This window comes from Filicampus tigris, chromosome 8 (genome assembly GCF_054856515.1).
Source record: "Filicampus tigris isolate MCC_2025a chromosome 8, RoL_Ftig_1.0, whole genome shotgun sequence".
In the NCBI taxonomy this organism is placed as follows: domain Eukaryota; kingdom Metazoa; phylum Chordata; class Actinopteri; order Syngnathiformes; family Syngnathidae; genus Filicampus; species Filicampus tigris.
The window spans coordinates 23,140,944-23,163,185 of NC_141224.1; positions in this window are offsets into that span (position 1 = coordinate 23,140,944).

A 22,242-nucleotide genomic window follows, 5' to 3' on the forward strand; every position below is an offset into this window, starting at 1 on the left:
GAGTTGTGTGCGGGCAGCGTGGGATCGATTCCCGCTCAGCGACAGTGTCTATGTGTGCCCTGCGACTGGCTGGCGACCAGTCCGGGGTGTAGTCTGCCTTCGCCCGTTGACGGCTGGGATAGGCTCCAGCAACTCCCCGCGACCCTCTATAGGATAAGCGGTTTGGAAAATGACATGACATGACATGATTAAAACAACAATGACAGACTGGCTGATGGTCCTAAAATAGCGGCGTCGAACTGTAATTTAGAGATTACAGAATCGCGGTTAAAATATCGATCAATGCGTGACGGACTGACGAAGACAGATTTGGTCGGCTTGAAACGACATTTTGATCCTGGGAATGTTTGAAAGTGTCTTTGTGCAAGATGCTGCACCCTCAGATGCTCCTGATCTTGCGTCATCAGTATGTGAATGAGGCGATGGTGTTAAAGCGCTTTGACTGCTTTGGCGGTTGAAAGCGCAAGGGAAAGCTCCTTCACTGTTACATAACTTTGACCATATAGTAATCACAGAGGACACCACACAGCATTAAGCACCCAAATATGCATACATTTTAGAATTGTCACTGCAGTTTTGGGCGCGGAAAATTGCGTGACATTTCGTCACTGCTGTCCATGCGATGGATTGCCCAACATCTTAGCACTTTTAGAAAAAATTAAATTGTGAAATCTATGGTTCACAATTAAGGCTTACCACCCAAGATTAATTATTTATTTATATTTGCTTAAAAAAAAACACACGCACACACACTGTGAAATGCTATTTGTGAATATGTTGGCTTGCAAACAGTGTTATCATTGTTGCAATGGAAATGATTTATCTCTTATCTTTGTCAGCAGTGTCAAAAAAAGAATAAAATGTAGCTCTGTAATTGTGGCTTGTGGTCATAGTAGGTGTACAACTATGCTGAGTGTGAGGTGAATTATACTCCATTATCTCGAAGAAACTCAGACACTTTTGTGGGAAACAAAAGTGGGTGGCTAATGATGAAATGAGCAACAAAAACTGTGTAATAAGTTTTTCACGTGTAAATTATTACTAACATGGCGGCACGGTGGTCGACTGGTTAGCACGTCCGCCTCACAGTTCAGAGGTCGTGGATTCGATCCCGGCTCCGGCCTCCCTGTGTGGAGTTTGCATGTTCTCCCCGTGCCTGCGTGGGTTTCCTCCGGGTACTCCGGTTTCCTCCCACATTCCAAAAACATGCATGGTAAGTTGATTGGACACTCTAAATTGCCCCTAGGTGTGATTGTGAGTGCGGATGTTTGTCTCTGTGTGCCCTGCGATTGGCTGGCAACCAATTTAGGGTGTCCCACGTCTACTGCCCGAAGGCAGCTGGGATAGGCTCCAGCACGCCCCGCGACTCCTGTGAGGATAAGCGGTATAGATAATGGATGGATGTTCCCAGCAGGCCCACTAGTTGTAACACGACATTCTAATTCATGTTGAGTTTGCTGCTTAACTCATATTTCACAAAATCCACCCATTTTTAGCCATCTCAGATAACGAACGACCTATCACGGCTCAGCTTCAGAAAACAGGTCAGCCATGATTGGTCGTTACCTGAGCCCTGACCGGTTGTGATGTAATTTTCAGTCGACAGAAGTGACAAAATGGCCTCCCCCAGAGATGGCTAAAAACGGGTGGATTAACTCTTATTCTACAAACGTAACCCAAAGAAGGAGAAGCGGTGGAGAAAATGGATGAAAAACCTACTTGTGTTAACAAAATTAACTTCTTTAAAAAACGCATGTTATGCCGATAACATAGTAGTGAGAAAAATCACAATTTTATTTCTTTCTTTCATGGCGCAGGTATTTGCACAAATACCTACCTATACCTATCGGTCGGTCCGTCTATCATTTTAAACGCGCTTCCGTCAGCCAACCTGTCCGCACCACCCCCCGGGCCCCCAAAAAATAAAAACACGTCATAACCGAACAGAATGAGCACTGTTGCGGAGAGCTAGGACTGTATGGGAATTTGGGGGAGTTCACTGGAGCACCTCAGTAGTACAAAACAGCCTGGCTTAACATTTTTCCTCATCATTCACTGATGTCAGTGGCAGGAGGAGTAGGGCCAAACGGCAACTTCAAGCAAAAAAGGAAGAAAATGATCGTCATCTGTAACACCATATGGCCTCCAACGAAATGTTTACTACATATACACGTAAAAGACTTCACCTTGCTGGCGTTAAACTTGGACGTCCGCACAAGTTGACCCATCATTCACGTTCATCCCCCTGAGATTTTGGCTTCGGGAAACGAATAAAGAATACATCCATAATACATGGACGGTTGTGGTGTCTGGAGTCGTTTCTGCAAGTTCCATAGCAGCAGTGTTTACTTGGCATGTTTCTTTCTAGGAAGCAGCACTAACAGGTCGTCTGCAAGCGCGCATCTATACTTGTCTATAGTCAATGTTGACCCTTTGCCGCTCGATGTGACATCACGCGGCTGAAAATAGCAGAAGAGCAGCACACTATTAGGACCCATTAGCTGTAAAACCATGCCTGTTGTAAAATACACGAATCAAGCAGTAAACGTACCTGCATCACACAAAACAATAATCGTCAATGTCAGGTTATAGACGATTACATAGATGGGCGAAAATCCACTTCCGCTTAATCCGTCTTTTTTTTTTTTTTTTTTTAATTTCCCATTTATCGTTTATCATCTGAAAAATGGCCCTCCGTCATAGCCGGATAGACGGACCGGTTCGTCGGCTAGTGCCCAGCTCTGGTAATCTCTACCTTGCATCATTCAAGGTGGACAGAGGCTATCACAGAATTATTGTAGTACTTCCAAAACTTCTGTAGCGTCCTGCAACCATAACTTTCCTTCACAGTGTACATACATACAAACAACTAAAATATTCTGGACCATTATGAATATAAACATGACTCAAAGGAATTTATTTGAGTTTAATGGCATATGCATTGTGTCATTTGTTGAGCAATATGCATGGGGAATACCCTTACTACATAGCTAAACACTTGTTTTTTTTCCCCTTGACATGAGTCTGTATCTAAAGCAACACACTTGTGTGTTTCTTGGCACCAACAATGTGAATATAATTCTCTTCCTCTAGTCTGGCTGTAGTCCCAGACACATACGTAGCATATGGCCGACATAACACTGGAACTGGGAAGCAGAGCTGACCATAGAGAGAGGGATGAAAGGGAACTTACTAAAATATGAAAACATTCAACAATATCCTGTGATCACAACAACACTGGACAGAATTGAAGATTATAATAAAAGAGACACTGTGTTATCCATTTTGGCCTGTGCACATATTCAGAGTGGAGTGGGTGTATACGCTCCAAATGAATGTTGAAACTGACAGTTATCGTTCCACTGGGGATAGCGAACACCAGCAAGTGTGAATGCTTCTCATGAAATGACGCAAAGCCATAAGCTCAATGACAACATTTTAAACACACCTCTGGATGGTGCAAAACACACGTCACTTGGAAAAACTCCATTTCGTCTTACTTTTGCTGAACGGTCTTGTTTTGAGCTTAGAATGATTGTAACTTATCCAGAATAAGAAATTATTGTCAATGAGATCAGCTTGATGGATTTAAAGTCAAGTGGTGAGTCAATCTGTCATGTTTGTTAGTTTCAGTTGATTAAAATTGTTCAAATAGCAATTACTGTAAAACCACATGAATACATTGGAACGTCTAATCCATCAATCAATCAATCACATTTGATTTATATAGCACCTTTCATACATGAAAATGCAACTCAAAGTGCTGTGTAATAAAAACATCCAAAACAACAAAAACAAGACCCACTGTCTCCCTCCCTCCCAACATACATAAAGACATACATCCACCAGTACATCAGCACTCACACACACGCACACACAAAACACACAACCTGATAAACTGTGTTAAAAAGACACGACAAGGCACAGAGAAACCATATGAGGAAAGGATACCCAAGGGGAGCTCATTCACGCTGGGGGGAATGAAAGCCCACGGGCCACGGGGGTACCACCATCACAGAGACCCCCCGCCCGGATCAGCCGGGTAGACCCCACACTTAGTCTAGAGGCCCGCGGTCACCCAGACCTAAGGAGCCCCTGCGATGATGCCCCCCGAGGGAAGAGCAGCCACCCCTCTCAGCGCGGAGGCCCCCCATGAGGAAACAGGAGCTAAAAGCTAACAATAGAAAACAACAAAACTATAAGACAAAACAATAATATAATCTTAGAACTGAAATCAGTAAGATAAGGTAAAAATAGTCCTCAATCAAAAGAAAAAGATAATTTAAAATGATTTGAAAGCCAAAATAAAAAGGTATGTTTTAACCATACATCACGTTTGGATGGTTTCACGGCTTTAAAGTCCACGAGCGTGTCGTCTATATTGGTGTTTTTCAAACTTTTTTGAGTCAAGGCACATTTATTTCATTGAAAAAAATCCCGCAGCACACCAGCATCTGAAATTGTGAAAAAAAGCTTATTTTAACAATATAAGTGTAGAATGGATACAGGTCTGTAATTATTAAAAATGCTGGGGTAAGAATTGCTCTTATTCACAAGGGGCTTCACCACCGCCGTTTTAAAGGCGGTGGAGAAGACACCCGTATGAAGAGAGAAATTGACTATATTTAAAATTTGTTCCTCAAAGAATTCATAATATGTCTTAAAAATAAATGTGGGAATTGGATCCGAAACGCAGGTTGTTGGGAGAAAACTCTACCAAGTGTCCTTGCATCAACCAGGGAAAATCTTTCCAGTGTTTCCTCATGTAAATATGATTGCCCATATGATTAGTTTATTAAAACTTGCGTTTGATGGGCCAAAAGACTGGATCTTATTTAATCGATTTTACTTCTGAAGTGGTCTGCAAAGTCCTCACAGAGAGTGTCTTTTGGTCTCTGTGGGGACTTGTTAAAATCAGAGCTAGTTAGGAGTTCAAAGGTGGAGAAGAGAAATCTGGGGTTGGTTGTATTAACTGTAATGAGCTACGAGAAATAAGAAGACACCTGTTGAAGCCTCGTTGATTTAGATATAATACAAACACATGCCCAAGATTCCTTTTCCTGCGCAGCACCGTGGTAGCCTGTAGTGCAGTGGCTATAACACTCTCCACCATAGCCCAAAGCAAACAAAGACAGGAAAAGAAATCAACCAGCAGTAGGACGTAGCAAGTATGATGACTGCGACTTAAGGTAATATTTATTCAACAACACCACTTTTATTTATGGACTCATCTGGTTCAGAGAATAAAAATATCCCCTCCTAGCATCTCTTCACCATTTTTTTTCTCGTGTGTGTGTGTGGGGGGGCAATTTCTGGAAATTCAGTTTTAAAAAAGACTGTGATGGATGTGCCTGACACCTCCTTTGAGGTTAAGATGGATAAAATGTGTGTTGAAAAGAGTGTTGCTCAATCATAAACACTTTCCAAACTTGACCAAGTAAGTTGATCCCATGATTTATAAGCAGTTCCTTTTGGGAATGGCAATAATAAAACCACATGGTCCCTCTTGTCTCTTCCTAGAAGCTTTGGAAAACTAGAAATTTCAAAGAATACTTCAATATTGGGGGCTATTGGCAATTCTGTGAAACAGCATTGTAAATGTGCATGGCAGTCATTACAGTCTGCATATAAATGTTGCCACAGACACTGCTCCAGCATTTTTTTTCTCTCCTGAGAGTTTTCTTCAGGCAACCTACTAGTGCAATATAAAATAAAAATTCATTTTGTGCTGTACATATTAAAATAGTATGTAGCACCTTCTTCTAAAGGTGGTGCCGCAGAGGTTTCTTCATGTGACTTTGTTTACCACTGTGAAATCTGGAAGGCTGAACGATTTCCTCACAAGACAATAACATTTTGAAAAAGTTGTGTAAGCTGTTTGTTGGGAGGACTATGGTTTGTGATTTCCACCCTCATCGGAAATGAATATGAAAGTGAACTAAAACAGAAAGACAATCTTTACGGAAAACCCTAATGGCATAAAGTTTTCAGAGAAACAGTGGTACATTATCACAGTTAATGTCCAGAATATTATCCATGCACATACTGTGGTGGCAAACTGTGACCACTGGACACATCTGGCAAACACACAGTACAGTCAGTATCAAGTCATTTAAGACCAATTAGTAATGTCATGCCTCAGCTAACATGACTGACAAGACTGGTGTGTTGCTTGCACAATCACTATGAATGTCCACAAAAGTTGCTTCCTTGGAGACAAATCAAATATGACAGTGTGAATCACACATGATTGATGAGCACTGATGAATGCAAGCAGCTGAGTGACCACAGCCGTAAACATATTTGTAATGCATAAACTTGTGATTTACTGAATGAATCATGTTTTCTTCATTTTTTCCCTTGTTGATAGTTAGTCCATAAAGTGGACAGCGATTAATGCAGCTAAACTGGGAGTATCTGTGTAGATCCTCAGTCATCATCAGGTCAGGTCATATAAGTCAACTGGACTCTTCTTTTTCGTTTGTTTGTTTGATTAAGCCCATATCCCACTGAGCGGCAAAGGTTTTGCTCAGGTAGAAAATGTTGATTTTTCATCAGGGTTTTTTTCAAGGTCGCAAACGGTCCCAAGGATGTTCATCAATAGTTTCAATGATCGCAAACAGTTTGCGACTGTTAAAAGGGAATGTCAACCCAAACAATTTTTTTCCCCCCAGAATATGTTAAGCCCACTAGTGTAAACATGGCTTTCTGATTAATATTACGTTTGTGGAATTTGAGAAATCCATCCATTTTTAGCTAGCTCAGGGGGCGGCCATTTTGTCACTTCTGTCGACATTGATGACATCGAAGTTGCTCGACCAATCATGGCTCAGCTTCAGAAAACAGGTGAGCCATGATTGGTCGTTATCTGAGCCCTGAGCAAAATGTCATCGTCAGTCGACAGAAGTCACAAAATGGCTTCCCCCGGAGATGGCTAAAAGTAGGTGCGTTTTGCTGCTGAACTTATATTCCACAAACGCAATATTAATCAGAATGCCGTATTTCAACTAGTGGGCCTGCATAGAACATATTTTGTAAAAAATATGTTTGGGTTGACTTCCTCTTTAAAACTGTTGACGAATTTCTGGTAAAAGTCTTTGCGACTGTTAGAAGCAAAGAACAAACCATGGCGAAAAATCAACATTCACAAGGTACGCAAACACTCACAAGCCTTCGGGATACGGGCTTCAGCAACAAACAAGAGTCCAGTTGCCTCCAATTCAACCTTTGTAGAATAACATTTGAGACATCATTACTGTTTGAAGACTCAATCATTTACTCGTTTCTATTTGTATGAATGAACCAAACATTTTTGTCTCTAGTATTTTTTTAATTCATGTGATAGATGAGTGTATATAATAATCAAACATTACATGGATTTATTTGGGTGCCGGATAGCACGGTGAAACAGTTAACATGTCTCCCTCACAATCAAGAAGTTCAGGGTTCGAATTTTGGCTCCGGACTTCCTATGTGGATTTTGTATGTTATCCCCATGCTTGTGTAGGCTTTCTCTCACATCCCAAAAACATGCTTCTTAGATTAATTTAAGACCAAACTGTCCATCAGTGTGACTGTAACTCATGACTCTAATGAGGACAAGTGGCGTAGAAAATGGATGGATGGAGTTTTTGGATGTCACATGTACGTTCTCATAAAATGCTTGTCAGGCAATTTACGACAGTCTGTCACAACCATTTGTCATTATCTATGATAGGAATTTTGGATTGGGGGTATATATGACAAGAAAAAATGAAGATTTAAGCATGCTGTTAAGACACAGTTATCACAAGAGACAGCATCAACAGATTATGATTGTGACTGACAGTTCCACTTCAGCACTGCATGCTGGTTTTTAAAAAATATATTGGAAACATTGAGGCATCTTTAATTGTTCACGCCTCACAGCAGATGATATTGGTGACAAATTTACTAAGATTGATACAGAAGAAGTGAACATTCTGAACCCGTTTACATTTTAACAGCAAAGTTCAAAACTGTTCGGGTGTAAAGTGGTTGAGCTGGTTTTACCCTTGTATGTCGGTGGGTCACTGGGGGCAACCCAGGAATACAAACGAGTCATTTCCATTTGGGGCGCAGATAACTGGTCCCAGTTTCAGAGCCATGCGTGTGATATCGCTCATTCATTTTGATAACGTTACATTCCGACCATTATGGAGTCCTGTAGACAACAAACTTTAGTTTATGTGGTTCATTTACAATATGACATGCAGTTGGATGAGATCCGGTGGGATATATTGAGATTATAAATGCATTTCTTGTTCCTTTTGGTTTTAGACTACTGCAGACAGTAGACAGGGCCTCCAAAACGATTTTGCTCTGTGACATTCTTCAATTACTTCAGTAAAAATAAATCTATTTAGTAAGTGTCAAGGAAGCTGCTGAGGTTTGAGAGATGCCTGATGGGCCTTATAATCCCTTAACGCTATGTGAAAGCTACCTCAACATTTTAGCCTGCCAAATAGAGTGCCATGCTCTGACCAGACTTATGATTACAAGCGATAATAGGCATGATTAATGATGTGATTTTTATTCAAAGAGCATGATTCTAGAATCAATTTTCCACTTTAGGAAGGTTCCTCCATGGGTTGCTTTGACATCAGCTGAGAAAAAAAGATAAGGTGGACAGAAACGGAACATAATTATACTCTCATTTTGTAAGTAACAAAGACAGATCCCACAATAGATCAAATACAATTGGCAAATTTACTGGTTACTTACCCCTGTAGTTCCTTGTTTCAATCATAATTATATTGAGACTCGTCAGGGCCAAACCAAATCTAACAATCCAAACCACAAAGCCTCTTTCGCTGTTCAGTTTTTGCCCTTGAGTGGCAACTGAGCCAGCAACTCCCCCGCATTTAGACAAGGATTGTTCCAGGCCAGAACACAAGCCTCCCAACTTAGCGCTACTTCTGTAAGACAATCCATCTCTCAGCTTCAAGCCCAAACCTCCTCAAAACTTAAAATGCCCCGAGCCTCAGGTCTGATCGACATCACTCCACATTTCTTGCTCCTATTCCTCCCTCATGCCCAGTTGACAGCTCGGCCCAGTCCAAACATAGCCTTAGCCAGTGTAGAACAGGATTCACTTCATGAAAGGGTGATGTCAGACGGTAGCATGGGCAGACTGCTTGTATGCATACTTGGATGGATGTGACCGTTTTTAGCTGCCTTACACAAAAAACAGTTTGGAAATAAATACCATCATGGAATGGTAAATGGGCTTGCACTTTTTCAGTGATTTTCTACCTTCAAGGTACTCAAAGTGCAATAAAAATAATTATTGCAAAATAACGCAATGTTATTTTAGGAGGAAACGAAAAGAACTTCAGGGTCGTAGCTTTAAGTGTACGGCGGCGCTGTCATGAGTATGATTGACGGTTTGGAGAGATTTTCACGCTCTAGAGATGTCCCAGACAAGGACATACTTCGTATGCAAAGGGATGAGGTATGTACTAAATGTTAACAGTTAATTAACAAAACAAAACTGTTATCCACCTTTTTTCTATGACCCATACAAAGTGTATCCCGGATTACATACGCAAAACAGGCTGGGCTGTCCTGTGGCGTATTCCATGGCATTACATGTGTTGAACCACTAGAGGGCAGACTATACCTGTGAGTGTGGTATCGCAGAAGAGAACGGTGGTCTTTCTTTTTAAAAGAACCCAACACAAAACGTTAGACGAAAGCCCACTTCCATCCTTGTTTAGTCCATCCTTTAAAAAAAAAAAAAAAACTCCTCCTCCATCCACAAAATGGGCATCCGTCCGGGACCGTTTGGCATGTTGAAAGAAGCTAGACTTCACAACAGCATGGATATGGGTATCCAGTCACAGGGTGGTGTCCAGCCAAGGTTTATTACAACTGGTCTCACAGTCTGGGTTAGAATGCCCACCTCCATGTCACTGTCAATGGTTGCAGCACTTGGAGAAAATATAACCCCAAGTTTTTTCTCATTAAAACGTAAACATTTAAAAGCCATCCGTGCTTTGAACTCGTCCAAGCACTCCAGTAGTATTTTAGATTGTTTCAAAGTGATATAAATTTGGCAGTCATCTGCATAACGAAACATTATATTTATGTAGGATGGACCCGAGTGGTAAAAGATACAATGAATAAAGTAATAGACCAAGAACCGAGTCATGTGTATCAACTATGACAAATCTCCTTTCAACTAAGCATTTCCGCGTATATTAATAAATGTAATTGAGACACAGACTGATACATAGTTCAGGTAAAGGCATAATAGACAACCAACTGCTTGCTGTAACTGGAGCGGGAGAGGAAAAAGATCAGTAACGATGGTAACAAAACATCACACACACACTCAGTCCAGTGTGTGTATAATTTTTTTCAGTTATGTGGTTTGGGCACATACAGTACCTGTCTGTCCAATTGCCACACATTCAAGACGCGATAAACCAAACAAAACATAACCATCAAAATATCACATGTAATCTGTGAGGGGGAAGACATAATTCTTGCTGTTTGGGATCTTAGTAAAACAGGCCCGAAGTGTCTCGTAACCCCAACTCTTAAAAAGAAGATTTAAACTTTGTCATACAAGTGGACTTGGCTAACAATGCTCCTCATTTACTAATAAATGCGTAGGAACTATGGTTGCCAACTCCCTGAAAAATAAATAAGGGACACCTCATCGGCAGGGACGGCTGTCCTGACTCCCTTCATCCAGGGATGGGCATATTGACACCAAAACATTGATATTTTGAACCAGAGTGGTCAAGTATCGATACTCAAGATAAAGTATAGATATTTTATATTTTAGATATAGTTAAAGTGTAGTATGCGAGCGGCTCGTTGGCTTTTCTGGTGCACGATCAGCGTACTGCTGTTACTCGTAGAGTGACAACTGCGGATATAGACAGCGGCGGATTCATTTGTACAGAAAGCACACTCACACATTGAACGGCAAGAGGGTAAAAGTGATGGGAAGTGTCTTTCAGAGTTATTTAGGATATTAGCCAACTCATTAATACATTTTCGTTTGAACTTATTAATGTTAAAATTAACATTAGTGTTAATGCAAATGACTACAGTTTAAATGCATTGTGCATCGTGGCTAAAAGGTGTGTTTTGACATTTTGTTTTGTTTCCAAATGCTGATCCTTCATCATTTGTGCGTAAGCATGAGCTGAGTATGTTCTAAATTTGTTCGCATCTAATCACTATTTCAAGTACGAAGATATTGATGAATCATACATGACATACACAAACACATTTTGCGCACAAATTGGTGCATATGCACGTTAATAAATGAGTGCCAATGTTTTTATTTGTTTGGTTTTGTGAGACTTAAAGAGGAAGTCAACCCAAACATATTTTTCAGAATATGTTCTATCTAGTCCAAACACAGCGTTCTGATTAACATTGGGTTTGTGGAATATGAGAAATCCAGCCGTTTTTAGCTAGCTCAGGGAGCGGCCATTTTGTTACTTCTGTCGACTGAAGATGACATAGAAGCTGCTCAGGGCTCAGAAAACGATCAATCATGGCTCAGCTTCAGAAAACAAGTGAGCCGTGACTGGCCGTTATCTGACCCCTGAACAACTTTGATGTCATCTTCAGTCGAGAGAAGTGACAAAATGGCTGCCCCATGAGATCGCTAAAGTGGGTGCATTTTGCTGCTTAACTTACAGTATAGTAGATTTCACAAACGCAATATTAATCAGAATTTCAACTAGTGGTCCTGCATAGAACATATTCTGGAAAAAAATATGTTTGGGTTGACTTCCTCTTTAAAATTAAAGACTGGCCTGGGGGAATCGTCCACTCATTTTCTCTAGCAGTTGTCCTCACTGAGGTCAAAGGTAGGCGAGAGCCTATCCCAGCTGACTTAGGGTAAGAGGCTGGGTAAATCCTGGACTGGTCGCCAGCCAATTGCAGGGCACATAGACAAACAAACATTCACACTCACTTCTACCCAGCGTGTAATAATGGAGGAAGCCCACACAAGCACAGGGGGCACCATGCAAACTCCACACATTTGAACTCCAAACCTCATACTTTTGTGGTAGACGTGCTAACCACCACTTTGCCGCCATCTGTTTTTTGGAGTCCCTCCATTCTTCTTCCGTTCTTCCATCCTGGGCTCCTCCAACATTTGCCTTTGTCTGACATTGGCATATTGATTGAGGCACAGTCTCTAAGAATCACATTCTGGTAGAATTCACACACTGATGAGGTTACACCCATGTTTTCTCTGGCTCCTGTTCCGACTGGACATGGTGGACAGGTTTTTACCATTTTCCCATCCAATGGTTTTGATGAGGGCAATTTGGAATTTTAAACATACACAGCATACAAAATGGTAACACATGAAGATGTACTGACAGATGTCACATCAAACATGCCAACTTTCCTCTGATTCGCCCTTATGTTTATACATCTTGTCCAGCACTTTTGCAATTGCTTTCCAGAATATTACTTAATGTCTGGACAAATCTACGATGTTAGTTGTATTAGCAAAATTTTATTATTCTGATTTGGCCCACCTGCATATGTTCAGGTTCTGGTATCTCTCAGTACAGGCAAATTCATCATTTCTATTTGTATACAATAAAATGCTCTCCAGTGATTTTTGGTCATCTTAGACTGCACGCGTTGTAATTTTTAATTATATCACTTTATAAGTGCCTCTCGAACCCTGAATGTGCAGCTTTGGTAAGCAAGAAAATATGAACGTGTTCTTTATTTTGAAGCGGGACAGTAACTTGACTCTGGCCGCTCACAGCTGTTGCTTTGTGTGCACACGCGTGTATGTGTGTTTGTTTGAAAGAACACTAATGCACATACAGTACTTATTGAAATACAGGGCATAGATTTGAACAAGTATTTGAGGGTGAACCATTACACATGTGTAGACTCTCACGATCTACCCACAGTCCTCTATCTGAAACATTTAAAATCACTGTGACTCTTCATTTCTTGCAAGTGGGCGCACACTACTGTGTAGGAGTTTCCACCCGAACAGTGTTTCCTAGAAGACTAACAGGCTGATATCATGAGTGGTGGCCTGGCTATTGGGGCTGAGAGCGGGGATTTTTTTTCCCCAGCAAACTAATTAGACCCAGTGATGATGTCATAAGGCAACCTTAGGTCACTGTTGTCAGGGCGATTGATGGGTACAGACCAAAAACCATACACAGTTTAGCAATTACATTTTACTGTACCAGGCAGATTGTTTTAAATGTTGAACTACCAATTAAGTATGATAGTCTATTTGCCTGAAAGCCAATGTGTGAAGCATTTAAATTAATGTAATGTTGTTAGATTTGATCACTTTTTCCACAAATACTCGCAGTGACACAATTGGATGCAATGCCCTGTTTCGTGATTGGGTGCCTAATGCATTTATGACAGCTAGATGACTTACTCCACACCCAAATAAATGAATAGATAAATGGTTGTAGCTAAAATGACCTTAGTTCATAGATGCTATTGTTCCAACACTGGCACTGCAGATTTCACTGCTGAGCCTAGTAAAACTCGCAAGTGAATTAAAAATTAAAATGTGTAGAATCCTATCACATGTTGTCAATGAAATCATTTAAAAGTATTTGTAGTTCCGTAGCGGCACGGTGGTCGACTGGTTAGCACGTCCGCTTCACAGTTCAGAGGTTGTGGGTTCGATCCCAACCCCGGCCTCCCAGTGTGGAGTTTGCATGTTCTCCCCGTGCCTGCGTGGGTTTTCTCCGGGTACTCCGGTTTCCTCCCACATTCCAAAAACATGCATGGTAAGCTGATTGGACTCTCTAAATTGCCTCTAGGCGTGATTGTGAGTGCGGATTTTTGTCTTTGTGTGATTGGCTTGCAACCAATTCAGGGTGTCCCCTGCCTACTGTCCGAGGACAGTTGGGATAGGCTCCAGCACGCACCGCGACCCTTGTGAGGATAAGCGGTATCGAGAATGGATGGATGTAGTTCCGTAATTTGGGGTAAAAACAGACTGCATGGTAATAAGCGACAATTTTTCAGAATTTTTTTCATTTTTCTCGCCTGATTTAAAACAAATCCTGGTGTCATACACTCGTTTGCAGTCTGAGTAAGTTATGGTGTGCGAGGATGGCTTCTTACTGGTATAAAGTTTTCCAGGCGAATCTGTAGGTTGGTCGCTCACTAACGTAATGTTTGTCATTCTATTGTAATGAGGTAAAAACGCAGAATTTTGGACCCTAAGGCAGACAAGGAAGACGTAGCAATTAGAGTTTACTCAACCAAGCAAGAACACACGTGGCAAACTAACAAAGTACTAACAAAAACAATGGCGAAAAAAGGTTGAAGCAAAGAGTAGAAAACTAAATGAAAACAGATGGGCGGAACTACAGCAGAGGATGATGCCACTAAATGGACAAACCAAAACACAATGTTCACTGCACAAGTTAAGTAAAACACACAAGAAGTAACAAACAAACTAAAGAAACTGAAGGACTTCTTCCAAGGAACGTATGAAAAGAACAAAAGAATGAAGCGGGAAAACATAAATTACAAGTAGGCACTTCAGCAAACTCCGATCTAACACTGGTGATAGCCGATGGCGCCAAGTAAGACATTAGTGGCAATAGTCCGGCCTCTTGCTTCAGTTTGCCTGCGCCAAAGACCTAAGCTAATTGTCATTGAAATCAGATATGCGTACGCTTTGAGAGCAATTTTAGTGTGTTGCTACCAACATTATATTTTATTTGCTAACTCAATTTGGGTGGTACTTTCTCCATTACTGTATTTCATGCATATACTTAGAGTACTTTACAAAATTGCCTGCTTTCTTCGATTAAGAAAAGCAGAATGTTGTTATTATTCAGTCTACTTTTCCTGTTGAATGCAGTAAAAGCAACAAGCAACCACTAAGCTAATTGTCATTAAAATCAGATATTCGTAGGAAGCTCCTCCCATCCATACTTACCCAGGCGACTACGAAAACAAGACACAACAGCAAATAGACAAATACTCGGATCATGACAGTTATGTATGGCATGGTATCTTATGTCTGAATTTCACCACAGCTGTCCTTTATACAATATTTAATTTTAATCAAACACCAATTTTGAAATGTTGCAAAACGTTTTTTCAGGAGTTTAGCTGAACTAATTTTGTTCTGTATTGCAAGCACACACACACCCCCACACCCCCACACACACGTACATGTTTGCAAATCAGACACACACGAATTGAGCATGTTTCAAAACAATACCGTCTTTCTTTTTGCTAAGGGAACTTAAAAGGACGCATGGCCAGATGTTGTCCAGTGGTTGTGTACGGTGTAGTTTTACACGGACACACTCACGCACACCCACACACACACACTTTCCCTCAATGTGTTCCTCATTTGATCATTCAAAAAGACACACCACAGGCCCAGTATCTCCATTTAACAAGAAACACAGATGAATAAACTCTCTGTCCTTGGAAAGACGTAGAGCACATAGAAACATGTGCATTCACATCAAGACACTTCCGTTCACATCCACGTACATTAGTTGTTTTCCATCATGTATGACTGAGAGACCCCTGGAAAGTATAGGAACCTCACAACATACACAATGACTGAAAGGATCAATATCAGTAATCACCTTGCATAACGTTGGTCAACTGCAAATTTTAATCAGCGATGGCTTTATGTGTCCCAAATTGTATTTTTGACCCTGCTTTCAGAAATGTCTTTAGTTTTATTGTAGCACATCCGGTGTTTGTTTATATATATATATATATATATATTCCACCCTGTATATTACTCAAGTACATATTGTAAGATTATGATTATTATTATTATTAATAATATTGCTGTTCACAATTGGACATCATTTCTCCTTTAACAGCACCTTACAATTGATGAACACTACGTTGCCCTTCTAAGGCTTCAAACTGGATGTTCTGAGAGAGCAGTGGCCACTAAACTTAGTGTGCAATAGAGGGTTGTCAGCAAACACCTGTTGTGAATTTTGACATTCAGCTAATTGTTAGAGAAGAGAAGGTTGTGCAAAAGGTACTGAAACAGAACAGTTTCACATTTTCATTTAAAAGTTTCGATAAGTTCAGTGATAAGGCCCTGATGCACCAAACCAACGTCGGATGTCGTGAAGCGTCGTGGCGTCTTTAACGCTGTTTGATTGGTGTAGTGACCACCGTCGTAGTGTCGTAACCCATCTCTAAGCGTATGGGGGGCGTTTACATATGTAGGATCGGCGTTGCCAGTCGTGACTTTTGGTCACTCTGATTGGCTGTTAGCTAGCAAATCAGCACGCGGAGCACCAACGGGAAGTGACAAATGCGGAAAAACAGTGAGCACGCCTCCGCTGATTTAATCTTCTTACAAGTACAAGAGCGAGGGTTGACAATGTAAGTATTTCACAAAACCGTTTCTAGAACGTGATGGTTTACTTCGCTTGGGAGTTCATCGTGAGTGAAGAATAGAGCTGAATGCATTGTTTACGTTTTTATAATCCGCCCCAGGCCAACAGCTTACCGGTTGGAGTTTTCTAACCATGAGAAATGGTGACCACCGCCGCCGATGGTATGGAAGGGTATTACATCTTATGCATGCGCAAAAGGTACTTTAATGGTCAGCGTCGCTGTCTGTCGTTGCAGTGTATTCCTCCAGCGTGACGTGCCAACAGCCGGCCGGACGCCACAGGGGCTAAGCATCTGTCACTGTTGGCCAGCGTCTTTTTGGTGCATCAGGGCCTAAACATTTAGAATTACGCTCACCACAATAGCATATCTATATCTCATCAGTTATAAAGTAAATTACATTAGCAGAACTGTCCTATATTTTTATTTTATGCTGGTATGAATAATTTGATGGTACTGGTCAATTTTACGTATACATGAGGGCCATTATTGCCTCAGTCACTGTTAAGCTGTTTTACTGGCTGGAACTCCTTGGTCTCCTCCTTGGTTAACACTTGCCAAAATCCCTTACATGTTTGGCCACAGCACACCAATGTACAATCATTATTTTCATTGCATATCCTATATGTGAGCCTTGGGTTAATTTATATCGTACAGTATGGTCACATTTCTTGACATCTGTAATGTGTCATCTGCACTACAGGGAACACTCAGTTTTCTTTTTACGGGATGATCCATCATACCTGTATATGTCACACATTAAAACTCAACTTCTTTAAATAAATATCATATATGTTGCAACGAATTAACATATGTGAATAAGATGACACTGCCATACATTGGGTGACAGTAAGAGGTATTGAATGAAGTTATTCTAATGGGGAAATTAAGCAAGTTACAGCTGAAATGGCCTGGAGGAAACTCTGTGGTGGTCCAGTCTTTCGAAGCAAAATAAATAGAGGCTGAAGAGATTATTTTCACTTGGGCTAAATGGGGGAGGGGGTCTGGAGTAAAGGGGAGGAAGGGGGGTGGTTGTGAGAGAGAGAGAAAAAAAACTAAGGAGGAAAGTAGTTTATTTTCACTGCGGCCAAATGGGTTTGCTTTAACTCTGCTGTGTTTGGAGTTGGAGTTAGCCCCTGTGTGCGCCATGCTCAAAGTCAGGAGAAATCGACACAAGATAAAGGAAAGTTGACATAATGATATGAGGCTGAATTACAATAAAGTAAATGTGAAACTTGAGGAAAACTGAGGAGGAAAAACAACGACAATCTCGTGCTGGTCCTTAATGCTAAGGATTTAGGGAACAAAATGAGAAAAAAAATAGATCCCAAATAGAACATGGCTAAAGATGCAATCTCTCATAGTAAGAGGCTTTCTAGGTCGAAACACACCCACTAGGAGTCAGAGTGTGAATGAGTACACAGAAAGGAGACTCCGCTGGTGACGCATTTACATCTTTGTGACGTTGCTCCGCTAATCAATCCCTGCATCTGTCAAATTCCAACAAGGCTTCTTTCTGCGTTACAACTAATCACAGATCACGGGTCCCCCATTGTTTTGTGTATGTACAAATCGTGGAGGTGTTGCCATAGTTGTAGCAAAACACCCATACACATGTCCTACTATGATTTATCGAGGAAAGCTGGGACTACAAGCAACATTCAGCACTGAAAAATTACTCTTCATTCATGGTTTTGAAAAACAAATTATTCCAGAAATTGTGTAGAACTGATTCTTCTAATTCTAATTCTAATTTAAAGATAACATATATATATGCACCATTATTTTCTCTTGGGGAAAAAAAACCCCGCCACATGTAGCTCATATTAAGCATTACATTAGAGAAATATATTAAAGCGTTTGCCTCTTCATGACATACCCATGAAAACATGCTAACTTTAAAATGGGTCTCAAACAGGACAAAGCCACTACAAAAATTCTTATTTTACTATTGATTCTATTCCATTGGCAAAGCCAGGTAGCTACAGTACCAGTTTACCATAAAATAAGTGAGTAAAACACTGAGGCGCCCTTATTGCAATTGCTTTTTCATTGGCTAGAAATGACAAACACACAACAACGCTAACATTAGCTTACCTTCCGCAGGCTCCATTTTACCACAGTGTGTTTACTGCTGCCCCTGCAGTTTCCTCTCGAATAGCCTTAATCTCTTGCTGAGCAGTGTAAAAGAGACATAATAGGCTATCAAAAAGTTGTAATGTTAATGTTACTGGAAAAAAGAATGTCACTGACGTTGACCTTTGTAGAAACCTAAAATGTTAGTAAGAGTAGGCCATGTTTGGCAGTTTGACACTGCCAGTGGTTAGGTTTTGAGAATTGAACACTCGATGAAGACGCTTGAGTGGAGATGCTATCAATATATCGATATTCACCTACTCATTTGGTATCAATTTCCAGGGATATGCATTCCGTCCCAGATGGACGGACGCCCATTTTCTGGACAGGCGGACAGAGCACAGACATTTTTTTATTCGACGGACTACGCAAGGACGGAAATGAGTTTTTGTCCGTCCCTGTAATTGGCCCTAATTGGGTCAAGTACCCACTGACGTGTTGTGTTGGGTTCTTTTAAAAAGCAAGACCACTGTTCTCTCCTGTGATACCAGAGAGCCACCTTTATTAACTGACTGCACAACACTTTTCTGTTCCCTGGGGTAACATTGCACAGGCATCATCTGCTCTCTAGTGGTTCAACACCATGGATTACGTCACAGGACTGACTAGGAAAAAGGTAGATAGCAATTTTTTTTTTAACTAACTGTTAACTTTTAGTAAATACCTTATCCCTTAGCATGCGAACTATGTCCTTGAATGAAACTATGGGACATATTTAGAGCGTAAAAATATCTCTAATCCATCATTCATGTCAGCGCAGTACGTTTAAAGCTATGACCCGGAAGTGGAAGTCTTTCCTTCTCCTCCTATAAACATTGCGTTATTTTGCAATAATTGTTTTTTTTGCAAAGTAACGCAATCATTTTTCAATTGTGTTATTTAGCAAAATCAAATATTGCAAATATTATATTTTTTTGCTAAATAATGCAATAATTTTCAATTGTGTTATTTTGCAAAATCAAATATTGCAAAATAAGACAATTAAATAATCATTGTGTTATTTAGCAAAAAAATAAATTGTTATTGCAAAATAACGCAATGTTATTTTTGGAGGAGAACAAAAGACTTTGACTTCCAGGTCGCAGCTTTGAGTGTACTGTGCTGACATAAATGATGATGCAATACGTTTTTTGGTTTTTATTACATATACTCCGTAAAAAAGTGACCGACCGTGGTTGTGTTGGCAGCTAAATGCTATCTTGGGTGACACTTAAACAGATGTAAACAATTCAATACACCAACGATACTCCCAGCCAGAAAGTGGATGTGAAAAAGATATTACCCAGCTAATTTACATGTTTATGAATTCTCCTCTACCACAGTGTCATGTGCAGATGCTTTTTTTTTTTTCCGGACTGACGGAATATAAGGACAGAAGTGCTTTAAAAGGATGAGGACGGACAGGGTCGGAGGACGATTATTTTTAGGATTAAGGATGAAGGGAAGATGGCGGAAGGGTGCCCAGGTCGGACGGAGGACCTGGCGGTCAAAATAGGGTAAAGTGTCCATCTCTGTCGATTTCCTTAAACAAATATCGATAGCAAATTTAAAAAAAAAAAAAAAAAAAAAAAAGGGAGCGCACGCATCATTTTCAACTGGTTATGGTAATTTACGTCACTACACAATTGCGCAGAAACCCCCATACCTAATGGAATATTGGACTGATCCGTGTCACATGACCAAGAAGCGAGACGTGACGTTAGAGTCAAACACGTACGGTTTCATATATAAGGCATGGCAGAGAGGAAGCGAAGTATGGTGTATATTTCACCCATCGATAATGTGCCAAGGTGTCAATTGTGTGATAAACATGTTGCATACTGAGGCATATATATTAGGGGTGTAACGGTACACTCGGGTGTATCAACACGTTTCGGTATGGCATGTTCGGTTCGGTCCACTTGCGTTCGGTTCGGTCCACTTATTAGCGCGAGCTTACACACGGACGCTGACTGTTGCTTGCGGGAGACGAGAGTGGCGGCACAAAAGAGAGCCAGAAAATAGCCAGCGCTCGAAGCTCCCCGCGTACACTGCGGTCTCCTGTTTGGGAACATTCTGGCTTTCCTGTTCCCCATCGTCGATGTGGAAAGGTGCGTGGATAAGTCCGAAAGTTGTGTGCCGACATTGCTACATGAGATGGGCGGCGGCAGGTAGCACATCTAACATGCACGGCATCATCCGACTGTGAATGTTTCTTAGACGAGGAAGAAAGCAGTCTTTTCAGCCCAAAACGTCAAACTTGAATAGCGAGATTTATCACATTGTAGCGACTTCCAGGAACACGCTGTCAGACGTAGTGTAATTATTACGTTTTTATGAATCCAAGTACAACTGCTCGCGCTCTTCTTTCTCCGCTGCTCTACTCGCTTGCCGTACAATGCATTCATGAATCCTTGGAAACGTCACAACTCAGCAACACACAAATCCGACCACAACAGAGATAACCCAATTTGTTATAATATGCTGTTGAATATTCAAATATTTCAATGCCTAAAAAGTGTATACAATTTCATAAAGACTTGAAAAAAAAAGTTAATTATGAAGCGTTTTAATATAGTTAGCAATAATTGTAACTGCTATTGTATGTTTTTTTTTTATTACAAAAAGTGTATACATGTACTGTAATGGCAACTTGTCTTTAACTTGAATACTTAGGTGGGTCGTAGGCTTTTGCTGCTGAGTGTTTAAAGATTTCAGTGTCTTAATAATTTACTAAATCAAGAAATCTTTATTGTTAGTATATTTTTTATTCTGAACAGTTGATTGTACAATGCTTATTTTTAACAGAGCTGGGCATTTTACTAAAATTTCTCAGTCCGTTTATCGTCTGTCTATCTGCCTTTTTGTCTGGCTGGACCAAATATCAAACGCCTATAGGCCTGTCCATCTATCATTTTAAACGGGCTTCCGTTATGTTTACGTCTACCAACTTCGCCCAACTTCCACTAGCACCTCACCCCCAAACCCCCGCTGAAACTAACGATTCAGCGTGGCACGAAAGCCTCAAAGCGGCTGGACTAAACGAGTCTCCTTTTCGGACTCAGAAGCTCTCAAAAAGCCTCGGCTGCAGCCAACAGGAAACGGAAGCCTCGCCGTGGCCACTGAAGTCTCAGTGTGAAAATAGATAGACGATTACATAGACGGAAAAAATGCACTTCCGACTATACTTAGTTTGCCTATTAGACCTCATTTCCAGTACGCTGCAGAGCAAATATATTTTTCATCTTTCATGTTTTTATTTTTAGATTGAGCCCAGTTTTTTAAGCTCACAAGTGAAACTTGCGAGAGATCAGATGACCATGTACTGGTTGTTACGACAGCCTCCCAGTGAGAGATCAATGGGATGCATGGTTAGCAGGTTGGAAAAGTGGGTGCCTTTCCACTCTGTAGTTTCTAGCCTTCAGATTACTGTTAACTACAGGCACCAGTCCATCTTACCCAGGGCAGTTGTGGCTCAGACCCTTTGACCTTTGTATGAGATATACCTGCACATCAACAACATGGCCTATGCTCTTTGTTCTTTATCTCACTAAACTTTCTAGAAGAGGAATAAAAAAGTAAAAAGGATTGGCAAATTATAACTGAACTGCTTGTGAAGGTTTTCACATGAAAGCTGAAAAAATGTTTTTTTAAATTACTATTAGTATGTGTGTATTAGTTTTAGCCAGACATTAGCGAGACCATGATTGCTGTCTTATCACTAACATAACAGGC